The sequence below is a fragment of the Tamandua tetradactyla genome, chromosome 2 (genome assembly GCF_023851605.1).
Source record: "Tamandua tetradactyla isolate mTamTet1 chromosome 2, mTamTet1.pri, whole genome shotgun sequence".
In the NCBI taxonomy this organism is placed as follows: domain Eukaryota; kingdom Metazoa; phylum Chordata; class Mammalia; order Pilosa; family Myrmecophagidae; genus Tamandua; species Tamandua tetradactyla.
The window spans coordinates 3,604,284-3,627,204 of NC_135328.1; the positions used below are offsets into that span (position 1 = coordinate 3,604,284).

Here is a 22,921-nt window from a genome sequence, read left to right on the forward strand (position 1 = left end):
GGCAAATGGATCAGGACTTGTGTTTCTGGAGAGGATGCCAGGATCTTGACATCTGCACTGGCAGCCAAATACCTCTTCTTCTCCTTGCTGCTATAATCATCTCATTTTCCTGCAACATAAGTGCTCAGAGACAAGTGAATAGAGAATAATTCTCACAATTAAAAGTTTGATTTCTTATATGCATATAGTGTTTATGGCTGCTATTTAAAGAGAAGTTATAGTTACTAGAATTCACTATAAAAATTGGTCCCAGTCATAAGAAAATTTTCCATAAATTTCTCTGACTAATGTATTTATTGTCCCAAGAATTTGACATAAATCATCCTCTATGTATTAAACTCTGATTTAACTTGCCTGTCCATATAGTCTCAGTTATCTTCAAGTTAAAGATGGGAGACCCCACAGGGGCCGCATCTCTTACAATTCCATAAGAATCATTAATTATGATAACTGCTCCATCCATATGACATAACTGCCATTCATTCCAACTTTCTTTCCCAGCTAACAGGCAAGTATCATTTTATTCCATAGAGTTATGCATATGGGTCTTTCTAAAAATGGAAGAGTTAAATTTGATACCATTTTTATTCTTCCTTAATTAGTTTTGGAAGTCTTGAATCTACTGGACCTGGGAATCCTAAACTAATATTCAGATATTTTGGTAAAATTGGATCTGCCCATGTTAGGGCCTGCAGCAAAGGTGGGTTAGGAATATAAGCCCAATAACTATAATTATTTCCCTGTCCTTCAGCAATTAAAGTTATATGTCCTATAATATACATTACCCATTTAGTTATTTTCATCCAGGTTGACATGTCTGGGTTTTATTCTCTTCAAGGGAATCCAAACTGAGGTTCTGTCATCTGCAATGACAAGAGCAAATCCCCTACCCCACACCTTTATCATGCCTGGTTTCCATAAATCATCCTTAACATCTTTCCAATAGATCAGCTGCAGCTGCAGCTCTGTTTGGGTTGTATCATTTTTCTTTTCCAAATTACTAAAATGTTGTTCTGCAGGAGTCTGTGATGAATTATCATAAATGTTTTAAAAATTTTAAGTAAACAGTGCTTTTGCTAATTGATCTTTAGGTGTACTTATTTTTGCAACATCATCCTCCTGATCATCATCTCCCCTTTTTTGTTTCATGAGCATAGACTTTAGCTTCCGGTTTGCTCTTTCAAGAATTCCCTGCCTAGAGGGATTATGTGGAATTCCTGTGATATGAGTAATATGAAAGGTAGTATAAAATTTATGTAACTGCTTTCCTGTATAAGCAGGACCATTGTCCATTTTAATAGATTGAGGGCATCCCATAACAGCAAAAGCATTAAGTAAATGTGATTGAACATGGCAGAAACATTATCCAGATTGTGCAGTAGCCCAGATGAAATGAGAAAAGGTGCTATGATAACATGTACATATTGCTTTTTATCAAAATGTGAAGTATGAGTAACATCCATTTGCCATAATTCATTTGCTTTTTGACCTTGAGGATTAACCCCTGACGCAAATGGAAGTGCATTTAAAGGTCCACTTGTTAGACAAGTCCAAACAATGTCCTGAGCTTGCTGTTTAGATAAAGACAGAAATTTCTTTCACAGCCCTTTGCTATTAATATGAATCAATTTGTGAAATGTCGTGGGATCTTGAATTACCCCCACAAGAGTATCTGCTTGCTGATTTTGTAATGACAAAAGACCCAGAATGTTAGTATGAGCTCTTATATACATGATAAAAAGAGGATTAATTCGACTTCTGACTAATGTTTGTAAATGTAAAAACATTCGATATGGTTCATCTTCAAAGAAGCTGTCTCAATGTGAGTAACTGTTTGGCAGACATATTCAGAATCAGAAACAATACTAAGAGATTGTGGAAATTTTTGCATAACTTGAATTACAGATGCTAATTCAGTGCACTGGGCTGAGGTGTAAGGCATTTTCCAACTTTTGTTTTCCCCTGGGGTGACTTATGCAGCCTGTCCATAATACTACTACCATCAGTAAAGACAGTAATGGCTCCCTCCAGCAGGAAAGCCTGAACTATTTTAGGCAAGATCCATTGTGTTCTTTTAGAAATTGTAAAAGTTTTGACATAGGCAAATAATTATCAATATTTCCTTTAAAATCACTTAATGCTATTTGCCAAGAGGTACTGAAGATAAATAGACTTTGAACCTCCTCCTTTGTGAGATCACGCATTATGCGGTTAGGATTGTGACCTCTTAATTGATAATATCTTTGGCAACCTTTGACTATTAAAGAAATGATTTTTTGCAGATATGTATTTAAGTGTTTTTGTCAATTGTTTGGTAAAGAAATCCATTCTAAAACACCATCTTGCCAAAACAGGTCTGTAGAAGATTGCGAGGTAAAGAAAATAATAAAATCAACAGGCTTTTCTAGATCTATTTGAACAACCTGCCCTTCTTGAATGCGTTGTTCAATTAATTGTAGTGTTCAGCCACAGCTGTTAACTGCCTTTTGCTTAATAAATCAGAATCTCCTTGTAAAATATCAAACAAGTTCCATAACATATAATTAGGAATCCCTAAAGTGGGTCTAATCCCTAAAGTGGGTCTAATATCTCCTAACAGTTTTTGAAAATCATTTAAAGTTTGTAAATTATCCTGTCTTAATTGTATTTTTTGAGGTATTGTTTTATTAGCAGCTATTTGCATTCCTAAGTATAGGTAAGGCTTAGTCTTTTGAATCTTTTTTGGAGCTATTTGCAGCCCATATTGAGGTAAAATTTTTGTGATTATGTATCCCAACTTAAGTTATTTATTTACTGTCCTTTTCTCTTGCCTCAGGTTCACACTTCTGTATTTCTATTTTGAAGATTTCTTTGGATCTTCTAACATAGTCTCCATATCCTTGTTTTGTTTGTCCTTTCTCTCCTTCAATTACTCCAAATATTCTCCCAATTTTTCTATCTTATTTTTTAGAAATAGCTCCTTTTTTGAAGAAGCATTTTTAGCCTCATTTCCCAACTACAGTTTACCTTTTTCCTGGCTATATTTCCTGGCTGTGTCATCCTTATGCTATTAACTATTTCCCTTTACTATTTTCTTCCTAACAACAAGAACTTAGTTTCTTTATTTTCTCTAAACTCCCTTCTGTTATTGCCAAATGTGGCCTCACTGTATTGTTATGGAAAAATGTTTTCAGTTCAGAACTTTCTTCACTCCTTTTTCCTAAATGTCTCCCATCTCACTAAGGGGAATCTGCTTTAGGCTCTTCTCTGCTTTATCCACAAAGTCTTTTTCTTCAAAATACAAATAACTCTTAAACTTTATCAAAACCTTATTTTTGTAATGGCACCCTAACGATGTTTTCAACACACAAACATACAAACATACATACATACATACTCCTCCAGCCACCTATTGTGATTACCCATTACCCTGATGCTACAAGGAAAATGCCTACTTATCAATATGATTTGAGTCCTCTTCTATTGACTGGACACATGTTCCTCTAATGGAGACTTTTTCTTGGTTCCTTAATATTGTCTTGGAGTCTTCTTTTTCTTCTTCGAGTCCCACGTTGGGCACCAGATGTTGCTTCCTATGGAACCAGAGCACAAAGGATATTAAGGAATGATGAGAAAGAAAGCAGATGGGATGGGGGGTTCTGAAGATCAGCCATAACAAACAACAGACAACTTTATTCTTAACCAGATCCTGCTTCTATACTTCAGGGTGACAAAAGGCATGCATGCATTTCCTGAGGGAACAGAGTGCTTATCTTTCTTCATACTTAACATAACTGCCGCAGTCCAGCCGCAGCAGAGGGAATGGGCCTGAAGGTGTGGAGGGTCGTCGGCATGAGAAGAACACCAAGAGACAGCTTAGAGTGCTCTGAGAAGAGTTGCTTAGATTTATTTTTGCTTAACTGATTTATACCCTTATTCTTGGCAAAAAAAAACAGGTATCACAGGATCATGGTTGTGTCATGGCTTACATTTTTAGGTAAAGTTACAGGTTCAGGGAAGCAAAGCGAAAGTACACGTTCTGATTTTCTTAGGAACATTTACACAAGATTTCAATAGCAGCAAGATATTGGCTTAAACCGCAGACATTGTGTTTGCAGTTTTCTGAGTTTAGACTTTCTGTTCCTATTATTCTACAGGTGAGGCTATATGTCAAGACCTATTTTAATCTGGTTAAAGGTTAGCTTGTTTTGATTAAAAGGTTACATTTGTCTACTTAGATTTTTTATTGTTTCATAGCAATGGACCGGCGCCGTGGTGGGGGAGATTGGGTGGTGATAGGTATCAGTTTTTTCTTATTCTTTTATTTTCTCTTGAAGTTTTTGGACAGGTTCCCTGAACCAGGGGCAGCATGTTAAACTCCATCTTAACTGTGATTTCACTAACTGTTGTAAAAGATCTCGTTTCGTTTTAGGCCCCAAAAGACACCAAGGGGGGCTTGCTCTTCTAAGTTTTTCTATAAATGATAAAGAGTTAAATCTAACGTGCCTACTGTTGACATTTACAATTCTATGGCCATCTTTATTGTAATGATTCGTTTTGATATAATGCTTGGAGCACAACCAGCAACAAGGAACACACAATTAGTGTCGTTAATCCAAGTATTTTTCTATTACACCATTTTATGCCTCGTCCTCTTTTGGGGCATTGAAGGCCTTGCCACCGCCCTTCCTTCCAGGGAACCATGTCAAACCGGGGAGGAAAAAGAGGACGCGGCACATAACCATTTGGGGTAAACAAACATTCTCTTCCTCTCAGACTGTTCTACATAAATCAGATAATAATCTCCACAGTTTACTGCCACCACCCTGAGGCCAGCTGCTCCAAACAAATTCTGCAGGTCTTGTTTTAACCCTTGGCTCCTACATTTCCCCTTACCACTGTCCTTCTGGGTCATCCTGGAAAGGGGTTGTAGTGCTGCAGCTGTCCACTTTTGGGTGGTACCTGCATATCATGCAGAACCATCTGTAAATCAGGCCCAAGTTTTCGCTTCCTCAGTCAGTCCACTATAAAGAACTCCCCAAAAGGCCATGACTCTGGTCTGGGAAAAGAAGGTAATTTGGCAGGAGTGGAGACCATGGGCATTTGGGCCAGTTCCTCATGTAAGTTGTGGCTTCAGGACCTGCCCAACCCTATCTCTCATATATCATTTCTATTTTATGGTGGAGTGCTGCTGCACTCACCCAGCTTTGTGGCTTGGTGAGTGAGACAACACCCAGCTCATGATAGGCAACTCAGGTCTCATGGTAACTTGGTGGCCCATTGTTAACCATTCAGTCTCTACTAAGTCCCAGTAGCAGGCCAATAGCTGTTTCTCAAAAGGAGAGTAGTTATCTGAAGCAGTTGGTAAGGCTTTGCTTCAAAATCTTAAGGGTTTGCTTTGTGATTCTCCTATAGGGGCCTGCCAGAGGCTCCAGACAGCATCTCTATTTCCCACTGACACTTTCAGCACCATTGGATCTGCTGGATCATATAGTCCAAGTGGCAGAGCAGCTTTTACAGCAGCCTGGACCTGTTGCAGAGCCTCCTCTTGTTCTGGTCCCCACTCAAAATTAGCTGCTTTCTGGTTACTTGATAAATGGGCCAGAGTAGCACACCCAAATGAGGAATATGTTGTCGCCAAAAGCCAAAGAGACCAACTAGGAATTGTGCCTCTTTTTTGGTCGCAGGAGAGGCCAGATGCAGCAACTTATCCTTTACCTTAGAAGGGATATCTCAACATACCCCACACCACTGAACACCTAGAAATTTCACTGAGGTAGAAGGCCCATGTATTTTTCTTGGATTTATCTCCCATCTGACATGCAAATGCCTTACCAATAAGTCTAAAGTAGTTGCTACTTCTTGCTAAATAGGTCCAAGCAACATGATATCATCAATATAATGGACCAGTGTGATGTCTTGTGGGAGGGGGAAATGACCAGGGTCCCTGTGGATAAGATTATGACATAGGGCTGGAGAGTTGATATACCCCTGAGGTAAGAGAGTGAAAGTATATTGCTGACCCTTTGAGCTGAAAGCAAACTGTTTCTGGTGTTCCATACTAATTGTTATTCAGAAAAAAAGCATTTGCCTGATCAGTAGCTGCATACCAGGTACCAGGGGATGTAATTGATTTGTTCAAGCAATGATACCACATTGGGAACAGCAGCTGCCATTGGAGCTTACAATAATCCACTGTCATCCTCCAAGACCCATCTGTTTTCTGCATAGGCCAAATAAGACAGTTGAATGTGGATGTGGTAGGAATCAACATCCCTGCATCCTTCAAATCCTTAAGAGTGGCAGTAATCTCTGCAATCCATCCAGGAATCTGGTATTGCTTCTGATTCACTATTTTGCTAGGTAGGGGCAGTTAAAGTGGCTTTCACTTGACCTTTCCCACCATAATAGCCCTCCCTCCATGAGTTAAAGAGCCAGTGTGGGAATTCTGCCAGTTGCTTAGTATGTCTATTCCAGTTATGCATTCTGGAACGGGGAAATAACTGCAGAACCAGTCCAGGGACCCACTAAACCCACTGTGAGGTGGACCTGAGCTAAAACTCCATCAATCACATGACCTCCTATTCTAGTTTGCTAGCTGCCAGAATGCAACACACCAGAGATGGATTGGCTTTTAATAAAAGGACTTTACCTTAGAAGGGATATCTCAACATACCCCACACCACTGAACACCTAGAAATTTCACTGAGGTAGAACTTTATTTTGTTAGTTCTTCAGAGGAAAGGCAGCTAACTTTCCACTGAGGTTCTTTCTTATATGGAAGGCACAGGATGGTCTCTGCTGGTCTTCTCTCCAGGCCCCTAGGTTCCAACAACTTTCCCTGGGGTGACTTCTTTCTGCATCTCCAAAGGCCTGGGCTGAGTTGTAAGTGCTGAGATGAGGAATGCTGAGCTGCTTAGCTGTGCTGTGTTGCGATCTCTCATTTAAGCACCAGCCAATTAAGTCAAACGTCACTTATTGCAGCAGACATGCCTCCTAGCCAACTGCAGATGTAGTTAGCAACAGATGAGGTTCATGTACCATTGGCTTATGTCCACAGCAACAAGACTAGGTATGCTCACCTGGCCAAGTTGACAAATGAATCTAACTAACACACCTCCATAAGCCCGCACTCTGATTGGTGGACCACAGTGACATTTTGGGTCCCCTGGAATTAATGTCACTTCTGAACCAGTGTCTAATAATCCCCCAAATATCTGATCATTTCCTTTTCCCAAATACACAGTTTCCCTGGTAAAAAGCCATAGGACTCCTTGGTGAAGGTTTGGAGGAAGTTTAACAGTATAAATTTGTGGCAGTGTAACAGGGTCCTCCCCTCAATGGGACCTGGCCTCTCCCTCATTCAAGGGGCTCTGGATCTGCAAACTGTCTCAAGTTTGAAAAATGGTTAAGGGGCCATGACTCCACGTTTTTGTAATTCAAGTTAGACTTCTGTTCACTTGACCTCAAACTCCTTTGTTTATACAGCACAAACAAGAATTTAGTAGACTGCCCATATATTGTACTTCTAGGTACCCCATGATCTACTAGCCAACACCACAAGTCTGCACATCAGATTGACTCCTGCTTTGAGTGCGCTGTCCATTATGATAGCCATGTGCACCTTGTCTTTGGCAATTAAGTGCTGCCACCTGGCTTCTGCCATGAAGATGAATATGATCTGGTCATCCTCATTCTGTTTAAGGATTCCAGCTCAGTGACAGAAGTTCCCACAGTAATATCTGACCTATACAGATGGGCAACTACAGAGCTCTTCAGGGATGATGGCACTAGTCTCACAAATTTATTTCACACAGTTCTGGTAAAAGGTGCACCCTCTGGACATTTCTAGGGTGTATGAGCAGGCTTTCTATGATAAATCCACTAACATTCCAATCTCTCTAAGCCTCTGGATCCCCTCATCTACATTATACCAGGGCAGTTCTGGCATTTCATCCTCAAGTAATGTTGGCCACCTTTTGTCCATGTTTCAGCCAACCATCCAAAGTGTTAATGCCTTCTCTAACCCCTAAAGCTTTAACATTGAATGCAGAATCTCTGCTTAGTGGACCTGTATTAATAAATTCAACCTGATCCAGCTTTATATTCCTCTCATCATTATCTCACACCCTTAAAATCCATTGCCACACATATTTCTCTGATTTATGTCAATGTAAACATGCAGTTCTTTTGGAGTATAATGTACCTCCATCTAAATTCTATCCAACAGTAGTACACAATTTTGCAATTCTGTGCCTCTTTAAAACAGGAGTCAACCTTCCTTCCAGTTTGCAAGGTCACATTCCGCTTTTCTGTCTAAAGTTTTGTCAGAGATATCTTTAGAGATCACATTTCTTCCAACAGTCTCTTCAAAGCATTCTAGACCTTCTCTATCAAGCTCCTCACAGTTCTTTCAGAATATTCCCCTTATCAATTTAAAGAAATGTTCCAACATATTTGGTATTTGCAAACTGTAGTAGCAACCCACTTCTCTGGCATCAAATTCTGTTCTAGTTTGCAAGTTATGGAATGTAATATACCAGAAATAGAATGGCTTTTAAAAAGGAGAATTTATTAAGTTGCAAGTTTACAGTTTGAGGTCATTAGAATGTCCAAATTAAGGCAAGGCTATGAAAATGTCCAAAATAAGGCATCCAGAAAAAGATACCTTGGTTCAAGAAGGTTCATGATGTTCAGGGTTTATCTCTCAGCTGGAAAGTCACTAATGTCTGCTAGCTTTTTCTCCAGGCTTCTTCAATGGCTTACCCAGAGCTCTGTCCATTCTGTTGGCTCTGTCAGTTCTAGGGGAAAATAGAGGCTTTTTCCAAAATGGTTCCCTCTTAAAGAGCTACAGTAAGCAACCCCATCTTGAGTGGGTGGAGACACATCTCCATTGAAACCATCTGATCAAAAGTTATGACCCATAATTGGGTGGGTTATATCTCCATGAAAACAATAAAAAACATTTCCCCTAGCAATGTTGAATGAGGATTAAAGGACATGGCTTTTCTGGGGGTAGATAATAGCTTCAAACTGGCACACATGATGTTTTCATTTCCTAGCTGCTAAAACAAATATCATGCAATGGGTTGGCTTAACAACAGGAATTTATTGGCCCAGGATTTCAGAGGCTAGATGGCTTGCTTGTTTTAGGGTCAGTATCTTCTGATTGCCAACAATCTTTGGTGTTTCTTGGCTTTTTGTCACATGATAATGCCTTCTCTTTTCCACGTGGTGATGTCTTCTTTTTCCTCCAGGTTCCATTGATTCCAACCTTTTGGCTGCTTCCTGTGGCTGCTCCATTTGCTGACTTTTACTATTCGTAAAGAATTTGGAGCTCAAAGCCCAATATGGTCCACATATTAACTGAAATAATATCTTTATATTTTATTCTCAATGGGTCCATGCCCACCAGAATTCAAACCAAGGCCAAAAACATGTCCAAACTGGGGTACACAATTCCATCCATCCCATCATATGGGAAATTCTGAGGCAGGAAGAACTCAATACTGGAAGATCTAGAAGAGGATAAATGTGGCTGATACAATGTAATTAGTGGCTAGAGGGTTATGTACTGAGGTTGGAGGTCTTGACAGGGTCAGGACCCTCATTGCTAAGATATATTGATTTAAAACTAAGTATAAAGAAAAATCTCTAATCGGTTTTAAGCAAGGTAGTGATATGATCTGATTGATATTTTTAAAATATAACTTTTTGTATGGGGATATGAATGCATTTAAATATCAATGGACATAGAGTGGAAGACTCAACATAGTAAAGATGTCATTTATCCTCAATTTGATACACAGGTTTAAGACAATTACCAACAAAATTCCAACAAGATATACTGAAGATGTAGTCAAGTTTTTTTTTTAGCTTTTTTTTATTACACAGTAAAGAATACAATACCTGAATTATACTTTAAAGATTTACAAGTTGACAGACCATGCACTACAGTACAACTAAGGCAAAGGAATAACAAGAAGCCACATTTCAGCCATAGTAGACGTCAAAGCTCACGAGCATGCTGATGAAAGATGACACCTAGAACCCACCCTGTAACCAAGAAATTAAGAATTAACAAATTATTGTAATTACTGAATCATGTTATATTTTTTTCTTCCTATTGTAGAATAACCAGAAGTTATTACCTGAAATTACTGAAACTCAACTAGTCTTGGTCCTGGGTATACTTATTTTTATAATGGTTATTCTAGCCTAGCCTCGGGCCTGTTTATACCTTTGTAATCATTATTCTAGTCTAGTCTCACCCATGTTTATACCTACTATATTGTAATGTTCATTCTAGCCTAATCTCAGCCCTGTTTATACTTACTATTGCAGTGGTAACAATTGTCTCCTCTTGTTTGGGTCCATAAAACCCTGAACTCCTTAGAGTTGGGGAGACAAATTTTTTAGCTGGTAGACCATCTAATCTCCTGCTTCACATGTAGCAATAAACCCTTTCTTTCTTTGAAATCCTGGTGTCATGGATTGGCTGTTATGCTCATCAGGCAGAGGAACCTATGTTTGTTTGGTATCAACCCCACAGTGTTAGTCTACCATTAACTTGTGGTACATGCCTGAATTAAGTATTGCATAACTTTAAATTTTCACAATAATGTCACAGAACTGAAAATAGTATTTAAAAAAATTACTTTAAATCTGCATTTTAACAGCCTCCAAATATTTTTTCTGTCCCTTGATGAATTCAGACAATATGGAATTGCTTTCTTTCTATAGGTATTCCAGACATAGGCATGCTTTGCATTGAACTTGACTTGAAAAATTTAAATCCCAAGACATGCACTTACATGTACACAAAAAAAAGTTAAAAAAAAAAGACAGGTGGCCATGTACACACATGGTCTCATGACATACGAAAAGAGAAAAAAGAGAAAGAGAACAGAGTAAGAGATAGAGATAAGAGATTGCAGAATGCCCTTCTCCTTTCACAGACACCATTCAATTCTATCCAATGAATATAACTTTTTAAAAATATGTTATACCTCCAAACTATATTCCCACATGGCCTTATATATAAGTGACAAGCATAACAGAAAAATAACAACAGTTTTCTTTTTGAGGTTTATGAGGTCTGCATTGCTACCAATGAATGATACATTTGCAGCTGTAAGAGCTTAACTTTTGGTATCCTGGTTCTTTTTTGCCCATTTGGTTTGACTAGACCAACTTTTATTAGCTACTGTTGTGATATACATGTTGTCAGAGATTGGGTGAAACTTTTTGCCACTGAGGACAGTGTAGCAAAATAGGAGGAGAGGAAGAGAGGAAGAGGGGAAGGAGGAAGAGGAATCAGAGTTTGAGCTCAGAGTTAGGAATTTTTTGTATTTATTTTCATTCAGGGTGTCCTGAATTGAAAGTAAGAGACATACTGTACTATCCTTATTTTACACACTAGTTTTAAGAATAACAGTGCTGTTTTACATACATCACAGCATCTAGAGATAAAGATGTGTTGGTATGACAAAGCAACAAAGCAAATGGGCACAAAATAACCAGGATACCAAAAGTTAAGCTCATACAGCTGCAAACCATATCCTTTATTGGTAACAATGCAGATCTCATAAACCCAAAATGACACACCTAATTTGGGAGATTATTTGACATGTCATAGCCTAGAATATATAATAGCTCTGTAAGAAAGGACTCTTCAGTGTCACAAACAGACTAGAAGGGATTCCAGGAGCACCAGGTTATGTACTTTCAATTTCATGTTAAGCACGTGTGCTGGCAGATGGTCTTCTAATACCTCATCAGAATTTTCTAAACTAAAAAAGCCATTTCAAAATACATGCCACCACTCAAACAGAATTAAAACCAACTTGTATATGAAAATACATGGAAAAATGGTAAAATGTTATGATTTAAGAGACTCAGAGGAAACCAATTTAGGACTACACCTATGCAGATAGTTAACAGACCATTTAAAACTATATCCATACCACATTTAAAAAAAACAGTAATGAATCATTTTAAATTTGTTAAAAAACATGTCTGGTGTATATATGTATGGAGAAGTGTCTTTCCAGTCTTAAAATTTTGATTGTCTATATGGCCTGCAGCACTGCTCTGTTCTTTAAAGCATGCAATCACACCCTGGTCTACTATTTTCAAAACTAACAAGTAGTTCTGGTCTGGACAATGAAGGTTAATAGATTCACACTATACCTCACTGAACATAAATGTATTTTTGCACTGTCACAATGATTCCCAAGGCATGTTTTTTTTTCTAAGAAAACTCTTTTTACAGATGCTAGAGCCATTTCACTAAGTTTAGCTGTAGTATGGAGTACTAGTGGAATTTTTTCTTTTTCTGAAAAAAATCATTATTAGGGAGTTAAAAGAAATAAAATAAGATATTCTACTTTTTCTGTTAAAAAAGGATAGTGCATGCATATTGCTGTAAGATCACTTAAATATTTCCAATTTTATAGAAAAGGTGAATCATTAGTGCTCCAAATGCTGAGGTGTATATTGACAGCATTAACACTGCTAAATGCCAGGTTATATAGAATTCCTATAAAAAGGGGAGGTAGCCAAAAACTGATCTGATGGACCAAAGTCAGAGCTTTGATGATACATTCTCCCCCAACCCCAGTGGGTCTGCTGACCTTTAACACCTGCCCCAGGCATGTAGGTGGCTGTATGCAGTGACTTTCTCCAAAAATGGAGGCGTGGCAGGGGAATGGGCCTGGGTCCTCCCAATCCACCCCTGTGCCAATTTGAAAATATTATGTACCCCAGAAAAGCCAAGTTTTAATCCTGATTCAATCTTATAGAGGCAGCCATCTCTCTTAATCCTGATTCAATACTGCAGGTTGGAAACTTTTGATTAGATTATCTCCAGAGAGATGTGGCACAGTTGTGAGTGTGACCTTTTGATTAGATAGAGATGTGACTACATCCATTCAAGGTGGGTCTTGATTAGTTTACTAGAGTCCTTTAAAAGAGAAAACCTTTGGAGGGTGTCAGAAATTACAGAAGACTCAGAGCCAACAGAGCCCAAAGCTGACACAGATGCTGACACTTAGAGGACAGAGACACAGATGTTTGGAGAGGCTTGGAGCCCGGCAGATATTGTCATGAATTGTGAAGCAAGCCGGAACCTGGAGAGAGCCATAGGAAGCCAAGAGATGAAAACAAGGCCTGGAGAAGCAAAGCGAGGAGTCCCAATAAGAACAGAGGCTGAAGGCATCAAAGACCAGGAGCAAGGGACCAGCAGATGCCAGCCACATGACTACCCAGCTGACACAGGTGATCCTGACCAATCAGCCTTACTTGAATTAAGTCCCTGAATGGTTTAACTTGCACAATTTTACAGGCCTAGAAATATCAGCTTTTAACTTATTAAATTCCCCTTTTTAAAAGCCATGCCAGTTCTGGTATAGCACATTCTAGCAGCTTGAAAACTAACACAACCCCCATCCAGCAGACTATGTTGACTATAGGACAGAATGCATTCATATCCTATAACAACATTATAAGAGAAAACAAAATACTAGGTGTTCCCACACAGAGATAACAATTCCACAAAGTAATGCAGCAATGGCCAGGAAAGGGAAATAAACCATTCTATTGATAATTGATAAAATCTGTGATTTGTCTTAAATAAAAAGATTCTTTTCCAGGTTTTCTGATGTGCTCAATTCTGCCAGGCCAGAGGAGTATTCCACACAGCCCTATTCACAAGGATCACAGTCTAAAGCAGGCTGGTGGCACCAAACAATGGCACTTTAGTGCACACTCAGCATTGAGACTTATTGTACAGATAGGTTATCACAGGACCCTATTGCAAAAAGGTATTTGCTACAAAACTAATGTCAAAAAGAAGCTTATGGGGAACTATGAGAGGCAAATCTTGTTGAGCTAATAGAATAAAGCTAAATTTCCATTAGTAGACAGAAGTGTTCCTGGAGAAGAATTCCTATGATGGGGGTTCAGATACCATACTTTTACCCCAGCAAGTGCATGGAGCATTCTAGAGTCAAATCCATAGTCAGCCTGGGCATAACAAATGTCCGCAGAGTCATATATAGCATGCCTTGAAGTATAGGGGGGGGGTGGTCCTGGTTTGGTTACAGATACAACTTTTGGCATTTTGTGTATAAACTGCAGGTCTCCAAGAGTTTTGTACATTTGGTGTCCTGTTCTTCTATGAAGCCATCAAGCAGCCTCATGCAATGTTGGCTCTAGGTTATGAATTCTTACTAAAGCATATGATTCAATACTTCCAGGTAAAGAATCAGTATTACAGGCAGAGACATGAAATATGGTTACCTTTTGCTTGTGACAGGCAATCCAGATGTCTTCCCATGTTTCTTTTCCCATAAGGGCCAGCAGACAGCAAGGGCAATGTGGAAGCATTGCCCTTGCTTCCACATGGCCATCCACACTGTCAGGCCTCAGTAACTTTCTCAGTTGTCAGCACAAATAGTTAATGCATCTCCTGGTTAGTGGAAAATGACCATCCATACAACTCTTAATTCAGCTTATTGGTTGCTTTGCATAGTCCCAGTTTCCTACAATATAATGTCTGTACTAGGTTGCACAGGTACTTCCCATCCAGGTGGTGGGCTGCCCATGTGCTGATCCATCAGTGTAGGAGCAAAGGTTAAAACAAGACCTGTGGAATTTGTTGGGAGCAGCTGGCATCAGGGTGGTGTTGGTAAAAACTACAGTTTACTTTATTCTGCTTTATGGAGAACAGTCTGTGAGGAAGAGAATGTTTGTTAACCCCAAATGGTTATCTTAAGTATAAAGGAAGAGAGCACTGAAAGATAAACACTTTGTTCCCTCACAAAATGCATGCATGCCTTTTATCACCCTGCAGTATATAAGCAGGATCTGGTTGAGAATAAAGTTGTAGTCTTCCGGGCCAAGATGGCAGCTTACCAATATGCGTGTTTTACTTTGTCCTCCAGAACAACTACTAAATAACCAGAAACCATACAGAACAGCTCCTGGGGCCACATCAGTGACCAGACACACAGCGTACCCCAGTCTGGACCAGCTGGACCAGCTGTGAGCCCCCCCAGAACCCTGAGTTCCCCAAGCCATGGCAGCCGGCACTCCTCCCCCACAGGCTGCTTCCCAGAGGGGAAAGGAAAGAGACTTTACCAACAGCAGGGGCTGAGCCTAACCAAACGCCAATTGTGGAATTAATTAACAAATTCTGACTACTAAAAATAGGCCCCTAGTGCAGGTGAACCTGGTCAAAGCAGAGGTAGCTCATTTTTGCCCCAGCGCCAAGGGGGCAGGGCTGATGGAAAAAGAAAAAAAAAGAAGGAAGCAGAGGTTTTCATGGCTGTGTTTCTACAAAGGCTTGACTGCCTTTGGATACAGCGGCAGGGCTTCTCAGGCTGCAACTGCCCCAAGCATAGGCAGAAACAAGCTCATTTGAGGGCTTGTCTGGTGTCTGTGCCTTCCCCAGGGGAGGGGTGAAGCCCAAGTCAGGTGGAATCCCCCCCTCAAGGAATTCAGACACCAGGGCTTGGTAATTTGAAGCCATTAAAACCAGCCAACAACCTCTCCTTTGTCTCCACCATGCCCCCAGCAGGGAGAGTCTGCAAAAGTTAAAGGTACCACATCATCTTATGCTGGTGGGACCTGCAGGCAGACAAGCACCACATACTGGGCAGGATAGGAAAAACAGAGCCCAGAGACTTCACAGGAAAGTCTTTCAACCTGCTGGGTCTCAAAGCAGGGTCTCAACCTGATTTTCCTCAGGGAAAACCGATGCAGGTGACTCTTTCTTCCTGATAGGAGGTCAGTTTGGTCTGGGAAAATCCGGCTGGGATCTATAATACCTAAGTGGACCCTCCTAAGTGTGTGTGTGGGGAGGAAAGCCACCATACAAGCAGGGCAAGAAACAAGAAAACAAGAACTGAAAAATTCTCCTCTGTTAAACAAAACTTAAGCTAGAGATCCAGATAAAGCTGAACTGAATGTCAAAGAACAGATAGACAAGAAACTCATCCAGCAAGAAAACCCTAGGTAAAAGAAGTGAAAGCAATCTCCAGAATAAACCAATTAAGGTCATTAAATGCCTAGATGCCCCCAAAAAATAACAAATCACACCAGGAAAATTGAAGATATGGCCCAGTCAAAGGAACAAACCAACAATTCAAATGAGATACAGGAGCTGAAACAATTAATTCAGAATATACAAACAGACATGGAAAAACTTATCAAAAACCAAATCAATGATTGCAGGAGGATATAAAGAAGGCAAGGAATGAACAAAAAGAAGAAATCGAAAGTCTGAAAAAATCAATCACAGAACTTATGGGAATGAAAGTCACGGTAGGAGAGATGAAAAAAAACAATGGAAACCTACAATGGTAGATTTCGAGAGACAGAACATAGAATTAGTGAACTGGAGGACAGAACATCTGAAATCCAGCAAGAAAAAGAAATTATAGAGGAAAAAATGGAAATATCTGAGCAGGAACTTTTATCACTGAAAATTTCCCAACTCTTATAAAACACTTAAAATTACAGATCCAAGAAGTGCAGCATACCCCAAAGAGAATAGATACAAACAGATGTACTCTAAGACATTTGCTAGTCAGAATGTCAGAGGTCAAGGAGAAAGAGAGAATCTTGAAAGCAGCAAGAGAAAAGCAATCCATCATGTACAAGGGAAGCCCAATAAGACTATGTGTAGATCTCTCAGCAGAAACCACAGAAGCAAGAAGACGGTGGGATGATATATTTAAATTATTAAAAGAGAAAAACTGCCAACTAAGAATTCTATATCCAGTAAAACTGTCCTTCAAAAATGAGCAAGAAATTAAAACATTTTCAGGCAAAAAAATCACTGAGAAAATTTGTGACTAAGAGACCAGCTCTGCAAAAAATACTAAAGGGAGCACTAGAGACAGATATGAAAAGAGAGAAGAGAGAGGTGTGGAGAAGAGTGTAGAAAGGAAGACTATGAGTAAAGGTAAAAAGAAGGAAAATAAGATATGACATATAAAATATAGAAGGTAAAATAGTAGAAGAAAGTACTACTCGTGCAGTAATAACACTAAATGTTAATGGATTAAACACCCCAATCAGAAGACATAGACTGGCAGAATGGATTAAAAAACAGGACCCATCCATATGCTGTCTCTACTCAAAGGACATGAGGGCAAGGACACAAACAGACATTTGCACACCAATGTTTATAGCAGCATTATTTACAATTACCAAGAGATGGAAATAGCCAAAATGTCCATCAACAGACAGGTGGCTAAACAAACTGTGGCATATACATACAGTGGAATATTATGCAGCTGTAAAACAGAATAAAGTTATGAAATATGCAACAACATGTATGGACCTTAAGGACATTATGCTGAGTGAGATTAGCCAAAAACAAAAGGACAAATACTTGATGGTCTCACTGATAGGAACTGATATTAGTGAATAAACTTGGAACATTTCTTTGGTAACAGAGAGACCATCAGGAGATAGAAATAGGGTAAGATATTGGGTAACTGAAGCTGAAGGGATACATATTGTGCAACAAGACTGAATATAAAAACTCAGCAATGGACATCACAATACTATCTAACTGTAATACAATTATGTTAAAACATTGAATGAAGCTGAATGTGAGAATGATAGAGGGAGGAGGGCTGGGAGCATAAATGAAATAACAAAGAAAGATAGACGATAAAGATTGAGTTGGTATAATCTAGGAATGCCTAGAGTGTATAATAACAGTCACTGAATGTACAAATTTTAAAAATGTTTTTGCATGAGGAAGAACAAAGGAATGTCATTACTGCAGTGTGCTGAAAATCGATGGTAATTAATATTTTAAAATTTCAATTTATGTGTGAGACTAAAGCAAAAAATGTGCATTTGGTACAAAATTTACATTTTGACTAGAGCATTTCCTAATATAATTTATGTAGATAGCTTGATTGAACACCATAAGTATTTGGAATTCTGGGTAGGACATGAGATTTTGTTGGTTTGTCCAGAGTGATGCCCCAGTGAATCCCAGAGTGATTTGATCAGTGAGTGGAAAAATATTTGCAAAGTTCCCTTCTGGGACTGGTGAGAACAGGGAGAAACTCAACTTTCCCAAGTTGAATTCTTGATATTCTCACAAGCAGTGTGGGCAACCAAAGCTATAGGCTGAGCCCCCATTCTTGGGGTTTGTTTATGAAACTTAACCCCACAAAGGATAGGTCAAGCCTACTTAAAATTAGGCCTAAGAGTCACCCCCAAGAGAACCTCTTTTGTTGCTCAGATGTGGCCATTCTCTCCAACCAATACAAAAAGCAAACTCACCACCCTCCCCCTGTCTATGTGGGACATGAATCCCAGGGGTGTGGACCTTCCTGGTAATGTGGGACAGAAATTCCAGAATGAGCTTAGATTCAGCATCAAGGGATTGAGAAAAACTCTAGAATGAGCTGAGACCCAGCATCAAGGGATTGAGAAAACCTTCTCAACAAAAAGGGGAAAGAGTGAAATGAGACAAAGTGTCAATGGCTGAGAGATTCCAAACAGAGTCGAGAGGTTATCCTGGAGGTTATTCTTACGCATTAAGTAGATATCACCTTGTTATTCAAGATGTAATGGAGAGACTGGAGGAACTGCCTGAAAATGAAGAGCTGTGTTCCAGCAGCCATGTTTCTTGATGATGATTGTATAATGATATAGCTTTCACAATGTGACTGTGTGATTGTGAAAACCCTATGTCTGAATCTCCTTTTATCTACCTTGTCAACCGAAGAGTAGACCATATGGAATAAAAATAAATAATAGGGGGAACAAATGTTAAAATAAATTTAGTTTGAAATGCTAGTGATCAATGAAAGGGAGGGGTAAGGAGTATGGTATGTATAATTTTTTTCTGTTTTCATTTTATTTTTCTGTTGTCTTTTTATTTCTTATTCTGAACTGATGCAAATGTTCTAAGAAATGATCATGATGATGAATATGCAACTATGTTCATATTCACTATGATATTGTGAATTACTGATTATATATGTAGAACGGAATGATCATATGTTTAGAATATTTGTGTTTCTTTCTTGTAATTTTTTTAATTTAAAAATTAATTTAAAAAAAGAAAGACTAAAAATACAGTAAAAAACTAAATTCATACATCACACTGCACTGAATCAAATAAGGGTGGAAAAATGACCTACATGATAGAATTAGAACATATGCAAAAATTGGTATGTAGAATGAAAGCTTTATGTCAGTGTTAAATTTTGTGAAGTTGACACTGTACATAAAGTGGTTATATATATTAATATCCTTGATTGGAAATGTACATGGAAGTATTAAGTTTTCAAGGAGCTTGATGTATATAATCTACTCAAAGTTTAAAAATAGTTGGATTGATAGATGGATAGATAGAATGATATGGCCAATGTGTCAAAATATTAAAATCTGGTGGATCTGGGGAGTTGGGTGCGGGATATGTTGAAGTTCTTCTGTGTATGGGTTTTTGCAACTGTCCTATTAGTTATACATTATTTCAAAATAAAATGTTATACATAAAAAAACTTGCACTTACACGAAATCTCTGTGCACATATCTATATATGTTTAAGCTAGTAGATAAAAATTAACATGTTAGCTACCATGAAGAAATAGTAAGATGAAGACATAAATTTGAAAACGCTGGGAAGATGTAATCTAAAGTACAAATTCTTTTAAAAGTGAGACATGGTGTGATCTAAATATTTTATTTAGGATTTGGCTTTGACAAGCGGAGAGACATAGTTTTCTAATAAAATGGAGCAAAGAAGGATGATATGAGTGCAGCCCTGTGCATAATGTATTAGGGTGTTGAGTGAAGACAATTCAGCATTTGCCTGAAGGGATTTATTTCTTCAATGAATGATTAGGTAAGAATATCAGGTGAAAGAAGTAGGAGTCAAGATTAGAAGAAAAAATGGAGAAGATTGGACATGGATGCTGGGGTGTCTGGGGAGACATTTTACTTTATGTTTTCCTTGGGAGGGGCCAAGTCAAAGTGAAGCTGAGTAGGTTTTCTTGGTACCCTACAGTTCATAGTTTAAATGCAGGCATAGAGGGTGGTGCAATGGTGGCCCAGTGGCAGAATTCTCGCCTGCCCCGCTGGAGACCTGGGTTTGATTCCTGGAGCCTACCCATGCAAAACAACAATAGCAACAACAAAAACAAATGCAGGGATGGAGAGGTGTGGACCAATGTTCTAGTTTGCTAGCTGCCAGAGCACAACACACTAGAAATGGAATGGCTTTTTAAAAAGGGGGATTTAATAAGTTGCTAGTTTACAGTACTGAGGCCAAGGAAATGTCCCAATAAAGCAAGTCTATAAAAATGTCCAAATTAAGGCACCAATAAGAGGTTCTTTCACTCAAGAAAGGCTGATGAAGTTCAGGGTTTCTCTCTCAGTTGGAATGGCATGTGGCGAAGTCTCTCAGCATTCTCTCTTGGCTTCTTGTTTTATGAAGCTCCCCAGGAGACATTTTCTTTCTTCATCTCCAAAAGTCGCTGGCTGGTGGAGCTCTGCTCCGTGGTTCTGTGGCATTCTGCTGTGGCTTTTTCGTGGCTCTAAAAAGGGATGCTCTCCAAAATGTTTCCTCGTTTAAAGAATTAATGGGTGGAGTCAAAACTCCATGGAAAATACCTGATCAAAAGTTACCCCCCACAATTGAGTGGGTCACATCTCCATGGAAACAATCAAAATGCTCCCAGCCACCAATATTGAATGAGGATTAAAAGACATGCCTTTTCTGGGGTACACCACAGAGTCAAACCAGCACAACCAACGCTTAGCTGAATATGCTTTTGATCCTTCAGCCCTGAGTTATAGGCCCAGCAAAATCCTACTGCAACACTTCACTTTATCAGCAGGTCTTCATAATTAATCTTCAAGTTAAATGATTCATTCTCATTCTCCCAGCTACTTCCCGCAGAAATCCTTGGTCTAATTTCACATACAAATAGCAGTAACTCAGGTGATTTCATTCGCCTTGTCACTACTGCAAAGAGAAAGATGGAAAAAGAATGCATTCCACAAATGGTAACTCCAAAGGAAGAAGTGTGCCAAAATACACTGAATGCAGCTCTCATATGGCAAATTATGACTCTGGGACTTTCCCCCAGCATTAAAAAATCAGAATAGACTTTGAAAGAGCCAATAGGGAGCAAGGTAATATTATTCTGGGCTTTCCTCAGTTCCCACATGAACCTCGCGGCTTGAGAGACAGTCTAGACAGAGTGACATGAAAGCCAATATTCGTGCAGCCCAGCTCCCAAGAGTCTTGATTGTACCTTATGGTGTGGGCCTTATGCACTCCAAGAAGCTGGGGGTGGATCAGATCCCATGGCAGGAAGTCTTGCAGGTCATAGTTCATTTTTCAATGTAAAACAAGCCTTGCAATTATAACTAATTTGTTAATTTTTCCCTCCATGGGGACAATGTTCACTTATTATATAGGACCTAACAGGATAAATTCACAGAAATGAAAAAAAAGATTTCTTTACTGCACCTGGAAACCCTGATAGTGAGCACCTAGCCAAGGCAGTCTGGAGGACCAGCGTCTATGACCACTTTTGTGACGTCTGCAGTTCTCTGTGCCCTGGGCTGGGAACACTGTGTAGGGCCTTCCCTGCTTCCATTTGGTGATCCTCACCCCTCCTGAGCCCCAATAAATTTCACCAACAAATTGCCTATATCTCCTGAGGGGTCAGTAGGGTTGAGGGTGGGATGGAGGAAAGGTGGACACTGGGAGGGTGGGATCTCAGTGGGGAGTCACATGGGACATCACGGACATTTGTTTTGGTTTGCGAAAACTGCCAGAATGCAACATAACAGAAATGGAATGGCTTTTATAAAGGGAATTTAATGTTACAAGTATACAGTTCTAAGACCATAAAAATGGCCAAACTAAAGGCATCTAGGAAAAGATATCTTGACTCAAGAAAGGCTGATGTCTGTCACATGGGAAGGCATATGGCTGGTATCAGCTGGTTCTTGCTCCTGGTTCTGTTGCTTCCAGTTTCTGACACCAGTGGTTTCCTCTTTAAGCATTGCTGGGCCCTCACTTAGCTGCTTCAGGACACAGTTCTGGGTTCTGACTTGCTTAGCATCTCATGGGAAGGCACGTGGCAACATCTGCTGGGTTCTGTGTCTAGACATCTACTCTCTCTGTCAACACTCCAAGCATCTCCGAACATCTGTGTCTCTGTCAGCTCTGAAGCAACTATTCTCCAAGAGTCTGCATCTGAGATTTCTTCAAAATATTTCCTCTTTTAAAGAACTCTAGTAAACCAGGGGTGCAAGGGTAGTTCAGTGGTAGAATTCTCACCTGCCATGCAGGAGACCCAGGTTTGATTCCCAGCCCATGCACTTCCTAAAAAGAAACAAACAAGCAAAGAAAGAAAGAAAAAACAAAACAAACAAACAAAATCAACAACTAGTGCTGCAATAATGGAACAGTCACATGGAAAAAGAATGAAATGTGACCTCCACCATACAGCATACAAAAAAAAAGGACTCTAGTAAGCTAATCAAAACCCACCTCAATGGATGGAGTCACATCTCCAGCTAATCAAAAGGCCACACCCACAATTGGGTATGTCACATCTCCATGGCAACAATCCAAAATTTCTCACCTTAAACAGTAGGTCTGGCTCATCAAGAGTGGATTAGGATAAAACATGGCTTTTCTGGGGTACATAATTGTTTCACACCAACACAACACCCATTGTGATGGGCAGGCAGCTGGGGATTAAAGTCCACGTTCCCAGCCCGAAGCGGACAGAGCAGTCTGGGGGCCGAGAGCTGGCTTCCCCACTTCTGCTCCTTCCGAGCGTCCTTCCTTCGGGAGCCCCCAGTGTTGATTCCGCCTAGGGGTCCGCTTCTGCGGGCTCAGTCGCTAGCGCTGAATCCTTTAAACGCAACCCGAGTGATG

At 39.6% G+C, this 22,921-nt stretch overlaps 1 long non-coding RNA gene across 1 annotated transcript; it reads right to left on the minus strand.

Annotated features, from left to right (window-relative positions):
- On the minus strand, window positions 1-22,908 carry LOC143658868 (uncharacterized). Its single transcript, XR_013163350.1, has 3 exons — window positions 22,623-22,908; window positions 3,435-3,572; window positions 1-109 (listed from the first exon to the last, which is right to left on the minus strand). It is a non-coding gene; the product is annotated as an uncharacterized LOC143658868 (long non-coding RNA).
- Window positions 22,909-22,921: the final 13 nt, after the last annotated feature.